The 6,762-nt window shown below is 35.9% G+C and overlaps 1 protein-coding gene across 12 annotated transcripts in view; it reads left to right on the top strand.

The window, feature by feature from the left end:
• The window catches only part of ZNF644 (zinc finger protein 644), a 124,198-nt gene that overhangs the window by 59,386 nt on the left and 58,050 nt on the right, over positions 1-6,762 (top strand). The window lies entirely within an intron of this gene.

Raw genomic sequence — 6,762 nt, 5'->3', positions numbered from 1 at the left:
GTAAGTAACACTTTTTTAGCTATGATACGCTTTATTAGTATTCTTGTGGTCTTTTCTGCTTCTGAGTATTAGTATTCTTGTGGTCTTTTCTGCTTCTGAGGTTCCTTTGGTTTGTTGTTTTTGTCTTTTGAATTATTTTAATATTTTTATATCAGTTTTACAGACTGTTTATATGTTAAAATTTAGTAACATTCTCAATCTGGAGAGCCTCAACATCAGGTCACCACACAAGCCTTGGTTGAAGGAACTGTGAGTGCACAACCTGTAGGGGAGATTTGAATTGGGAGAACAGTAGCATTTCAGTATTTGAAAACCTGTCATTTGGAAGGACTAGACTTCTGTTTGGCTCTAAGGGATAGAAGAGGAGCAATGGGTAGAAGTTCTGTCTTAGTATTTCCTTTCCTCAGCTAGTGTGCTGGAGCAGCAGGGTCTTAGTGTTGGAAGAGACCTTAGATCATGTAGTTCAGTACATAGACTCTTGTAAGGGGATAAATAGATCTAAGTTTGAGGAAGATTGTCCTTCATGTAAGTGCAAATTTGTGCCTATACAACTTTCCCCCTTACCTCTTAACTTTGAGGGAAGAACAAGTAGAACAAATTTATTATTTTTCTGTGTGACATCACAGGTATTTGAAAACAGCTGTCATGTACCTTCTTCTCTTACCTCCACACCCCCATTTCTAAGTTAATCTTCCCAGTTCAGCTGATTATATGTCAAGAAGTCATTCATGGGCAGACCCTACCATCTTGGTTACTTTCCTCTGGATGCTTTCTAGGACATCATAGATTTTCTAGGACATCATAGATTTTGAGCTGGGAAGGATCTCCAAGGTCATCTGGTTTCTCTCCCTCCTTAGATTTAAATGACTTACCCAAGATCACACAAGTACTAAATGTCAGAGGAAGAGTTTCAGCCCATGTTCTCTGACTCTAAATGCATCCCTTTTCCACTATATCATCTTGCTTCTCATGGTCTTTCTTAAAGTATAGCACTTGGATGTCAATATCTTACTCTAAAATGTAGTACAGTGAAGTAAAGAATACAGTGAGATTATTATCTCTCTGTTCATGGACATAATGCTTACCTAAATTAAGCCAATTCAGCCTGTTTAATAGCGAGTTTGATTTTTATATCACATTTATTGCTGGATAGCCCTCTCTACTTCTTACCCTCTCCCACAAGCTTTGTTACTGAGATAGACAGCAACAGTTCATCAAAACCAAGTAACAAATCAGCAGGATCTGACAGTAAATGCACCAGTTCCCACCCAGTTACCCACTTCAGCAGCGAAGGCAGAGAGGAACACAGCCCATGATTGAGCTAAGTTTTTTGCTGCCTTTTTGCATCATTTACTTATAATGAGCTTTTATATTAGAATAAATATCCCAAATCTTTTTCAGAAATATTGCTGTTTAACTGTGCCTCTTTCATCTTTTATTTGTGAGATTGGATTTTTGAATCCAGTTCTAAAAATTTACTATTATAACTGTCAAATTTCATATTACTAGATTTACCCACGGGTTCTAACTTGTTAAGATCCTTCTGAATCCTCATGTTGTCATGTTGCATGGTAGTTATTCCTCCTAGCTTTGATAAACATGCCATCTATGCCTGTTTCCAAATAATTAACAAAAAAAAATTTAGTGTCACAGAGCCAAGCACATACATATCCTTTCAAGATGACCCAGCGCCATTGATGATAATGCTGGTTCTGGCCATACAGCTGGTTCTGAATCATTTCTGTGGGGAGGGAGGGGACTAACCTAGCTAACTAACTCTAACTCTCCCATCCTTTCTACAGGCATAGCATGAGAGACTTGTCAGTTGGCCTTCCTAAAATCTAGTTAAGCTAAATCTAATGCATGCTCAGTTATTTTTTGTTAAAAGATAGAGTTCTATGGGCAGAGAGTGAGAGTTGATAAATTTATTTAGCTTTCTGTGACCATGCTTTGAAAAATAAGGCATGAATAAAACTTTGAAAGCACATATAATGTAGATAAACTAAAACATTCCCATTTTAAAAAAACTTAAAATGTGCTTGATCTTGCAGGCCCAGTTCTTCATGAAGTTGCACTTACTTTTCCAGATATCCACAAATGCATGTTCCCTTTAACTAACATGGGGGAGAATTAAAATTGAGCTTGTCTGTACTTTTGTTGCTTAAATTTTTAAAGTTTTATAATGAGGCACTGAGACATCTGAAAAAGTCTTCTGGGATATATGAGCAATTGTTGCTTTCTCCTTCCTTTCACTCCTTTTTCCATTCCTTATTCCTTCAGTGCTTCTTACTAGAGAAACTTGTCATTGTGTTTTATAAAAAGGACTTTTTGCATTAGTCTTCCTAAGACATTCACTAGTACAGTATACTTCTCTTGTTGTATGCAGCTAGTCTGACTTCCAAACTTTATATACCTTTAAGATAGCAATACTCCTACTAGAATATCTGCCTCCCAAAGCCTTGGAAGTCTGTGTATAGTATTTGGAGTGTTTTGAGGGGATCAAAGAGTGGGAATATGGATGTCAGGAAGTGTAAGAAAGAGAAGTAAACTGTAGGTACCTTGGGAAGAGGTGACTTAGTGTTTTACAGTGATAGTCTAAATCAGGCCAGACTACATGTAGCCTTATATGTCCTTGGGTGCAGCCTTTTGACTGAGTCCAAGTTTTACAGAACAAATCCTTTTATTAAGGGGATTTATTCTAATCTTCTAAGGGGATTTGGATTCAGTCAAAGGGCTGCACTTTTTAAAACTGACCCCTAGGTATAATTTATATTCTTGAATAAAAATACATGATGGAATCCCATGATGGATGAAGTCTTCATCAGCCTTTAGGTGTCATATTGAGTATACAGTCAAGTGAGGGTAAGTAGATGGCCCTCTGCTGTGTCACTGTGCTGGATTTTGTGAAATGGAAGACTAAACAATTTCTCCATAATGTTTTCTTTGCCCTGCATTTGCTTCCCTTACCATGTATAACAAGTCCGTATAGTTACTAATTGGATTTTGTACTTCTTAAATTACTGCAAGTAATGCTGTACAAAGCTGAATCTAGTATGCTTCCAAATCAGCTTGTTAACCACCATTCTGGAACTTTCCCAGTATGTAAAAAACTATAAAATGAAAAGGTTGAATTAAATTATCTAATTTCAGTGATTATGAGATCCTGTGTTATAGTGAGGTCTTAAGTCCTGAGGGGCTAAAATAATGGCAGCAATGACTGCTTGCACCCAAGTCTTTTCAATTCTTTTTTAAGTGCAATTTCTCTGCTCTTCGCTCTGTACCTTGAAGGGGGGGAGGGGAAACCCTCTCGCCCAGGTCTCTGGGATATCTATCTTCCATTATCTGCTGGTTCTTGTCTCCCCCCCAACCCCCATAGTATTCATATCTACCAGTTTTTCTAATACCCAGATATTTGAGTCTGGAAAATGAGACTCATCAAGGACAGCCACATAGACTGTTGTATTAAATCTCTGTTAGCCATTTTTGTTTTTTCCCCTTAAATCCAGAGATTTTGTAAGACCTGTCAGTTGTGATTATTGTTCGTTATATCTTTTACATTCTGTGGAGGAAAAAATTAGTATCTTTTGGTTTTATATTAGTTTCCTTTTCAAATATATCCTTCCCCATAGTCATCCCTTTTAACAAAGAATAAAAAAGAGAAGGAAAAAACAGACAGTTTAGCAAAACTAAACAGCCCATCAACCTTCTCACAGCTTGCAGTGTTCCAAAGCTTAAGTGTTGTGGGTAGGAGGGAAAAGAGGGGCTTGTAGTTGGAGAAAACAGGAAAAGCCTCATTCTGAAGATGATATGACTTAAAGGAAAAGAGAGACTGGGGCAGAAGTGAGAAATGGAATATGGAGGGCATGTGTATAGTGTAATGTCATAGCTGAAGTACAGAAGTCCACTTTGGCTGAATCCCAGAGGAGAGGGAATGATGTCAAATGGAAGTGAAATGAGAGTTTGGGACTAGCTTGAGAATGACTGGCTTTAAAATAGAAACTGAAGAATTTATATTTTATCCTAGAGGTAGTAGGAAGACACTGGAGTTTATTAAGTGGTGGAGTCACATGGTCACATGTAGGCCCAAGAAAAGGTGTGATGGAGGAGAGTGAGGCTTGAAGCCAGGAGGTCAGATAGATGATCTTCTTTCAACCTGAGGGTTGTTGCTCTAATCTTCAGTCACCATGCAACTCTGATGTCTTCATCAGGAAGATTTAGAAGTCCATTTAATGATTCATTTTCACATACATTCTGCCTTGGATTATACTCAGTTTTGCTGGGTAAGTTATTCTTGTTTGTAAGCCTTCTGGAATATCTTACTTCTTTGCCTTCTGGAGGATTTTTTATTCCAACCTACTGGTTGCTGTGTTGGGATTCTGATTATGATTCGTTAGGACTTGAGTTCTTTCTGACTACTTGTGGTATATTTTTCTTTGATCTTGAAGCTTACGATTTTTGAATATTAATGTTCTTTGGAGTTTTTATTTAGGGATTTCTTTTCAGGAGGTGACTGATAAATTCCTTTTATTTCTACTTTGCCTTTTGGTTCTGAGTTGTGGTCAGTTTACTTTAATAATTTCTTGAAATATGATGTCTAGGATTTTTTTGGGAGGTCATCACTTTCATATAGTCCAAAGACTTAAATTTTCTCTCCTTTATGTTTTTCAGGTCAGTTGCTTTCATCTAATGAGATATCTTAGATTTCTGTCTAGTTTTTCATTCTTTTGACTTTTAATATTTTTCATTTTCTTATGGGATCATTGGCTTCTGTTATTATAATTTTTACAGTTTGTTTGAGCAAGATTTTGTACCTCTATGCCAATCTGTTAATTCCTTCTAGTTCTTCCATAGTTCTAATTTCTTTCCCAGTTTTTTCGTCTTGTGCTCTCATTACATTGATAAAAATAATTTAAAAACTCTATTTCATTTCCCCTAGGAATTCTAATTTAATTTGTGTCTAAGCTGTGATTTTTTTTTTTTTGAGACTTTTAATAGATATTATGGAGTAATTCTCTTCATCTGAGTTTGTCTTATTATCCCTATTCACCACAATAGCTTTTTGTAGTGGCATTCCGTTTTTTGTTTGTTCATTCTTCCAGTCTGCTTCCTGACTTTGGTCTTTATGTTAGGCCCAAGCTTTGCACATTTCTGTATAACTAAAAGTTTGTCTTTGTGCTGCTTTCTTGAGATTCTTTCTTGAGTATTTTATTATTCCAGGGTCTTAGGGAGAGGTCAGACCAGGGGGCCTCAAAGCTTTCAGTGCTCCTGAAACAGTCCATTCTAGGACAAAGTCTTGATTTTTGCCCCTGATCTGACCTTGCAAGTTCCTGACCTAGCTGTGAGCAACCCACAATTTGGAGATGTGATCACATTTTCATGTGCCCACACCATGTTTATCCAATCAGTGATTATCTGTTTGTAGGTTTTGTTCCAGTACACTAATTAATGATACAAATATTTTAATGTATATAGAACTTTTTTACCATTAACCTTTTCAAGTTACATTCCTAGGAGTGGAATTTCTAAGTCAAAGGTGTGTGGTCATTTTGATCAGGTGCTTCACAGAGGCAGTCCCAATAGGTTTATTAGTGCAATTTCAAGCTGTTAAAGCATTACTACTTCTCATACTTGAAATTTCCTATTTTATAATCATTTATATTCCTTGTTTTTTTTTTTTAAGAATTGACCCCTAGCCACAGCTTTTTTGTTGCCTTCTATTATTTTTTTTGCAGTATGATCTTTAATTCAGTCATGTATGCATGCTCTATACTAGGTTGCTTTTGGCAGTTACTCTCAAATAAGGAGTTTTTTCCTAGGTAATTTATTTTAAGTTTCATGGAACACTGGGTTCAATTGTTTCTTATTCTTCTTCAACCTAGTCTGTTCTTTTCTGTTCTTAAAATAATACCAAATAGTTTTGATTACTTCTTTATGATTTATTATGAGGTCTAGAACTTCTGTTCTCCATTCCTACTTTGAAATTTTTCTTTTGAAATATGAGATCATTTGTTCCTCCAAATGAATCTTGTTGGTTTTTCCAGTTCCTTACACACGTGCTCACACACACACAAACATACACACACATGCCTGGTATATAACATACTACATAGTTGCTGGCGATTTGTTATAACACTTAAATCTGTAACTGAATTGGGTTACTATTGTAAATTTTGTTGTGTTGGCATGGCGCACTGTGAGTATGATACATCTCTCCCAACTATTTACACTTTTTATTTTTTCAGTGTGTATGAAAATATTATGTGCTGTTATAAAATGACTGCCACATGTCTAATGCATTTTCAAAGTTATTGGGGCTTCTGTTTCTATTAATCCCTACTGGATTTTGGTGGTTTATTGAAATGCTATTTTATGTAGGTGTATGTGAGCTTATTTTGTAAATGGCCTACTTTACTGAAACTGTTAATTGTCCTAGTTAAGTGGAGGATTGGGATCTTGCTATGTTTTTGGTTTTCATTTTGATTTTCCTGTTTTATTTTGGCGATGACTTGAAGATTTCTAAGTATGGCATCAGTATGGCATCATATCTTTTGCAACTAGGGCTTTATCTGCTTGTTGCCTAGTTAAAAGTTTATTTTTTTCTCATATCATTGCTTGTCTCATAACATCTCTAAAATATATTATTTTCTTTATTGAGAAACATTTCAATATCATTTATTTACTTTGTTGATAGCTTACTTGATGTAAAGATGGTGATGACCTTAGTCATATAGCTTTAATCATTTCATGGCAAATTGAATTAGA

This window comes from Notamacropus eugenii, chromosome 2 (assembly GCF_028372415.1).
Source record: "Notamacropus eugenii isolate mMacEug1 chromosome 2, mMacEug1.pri_v2, whole genome shotgun sequence".
NCBI classification, from domain to species: Eukaryota; Metazoa; Chordata; class Mammalia; order Diprotodontia; family Macropodidae; genus Notamacropus; species Notamacropus eugenii.
Note: the sequence above shows the minus strand (reverse complement) of the source record. Positions and strands in the feature narration are given on the sequence as shown.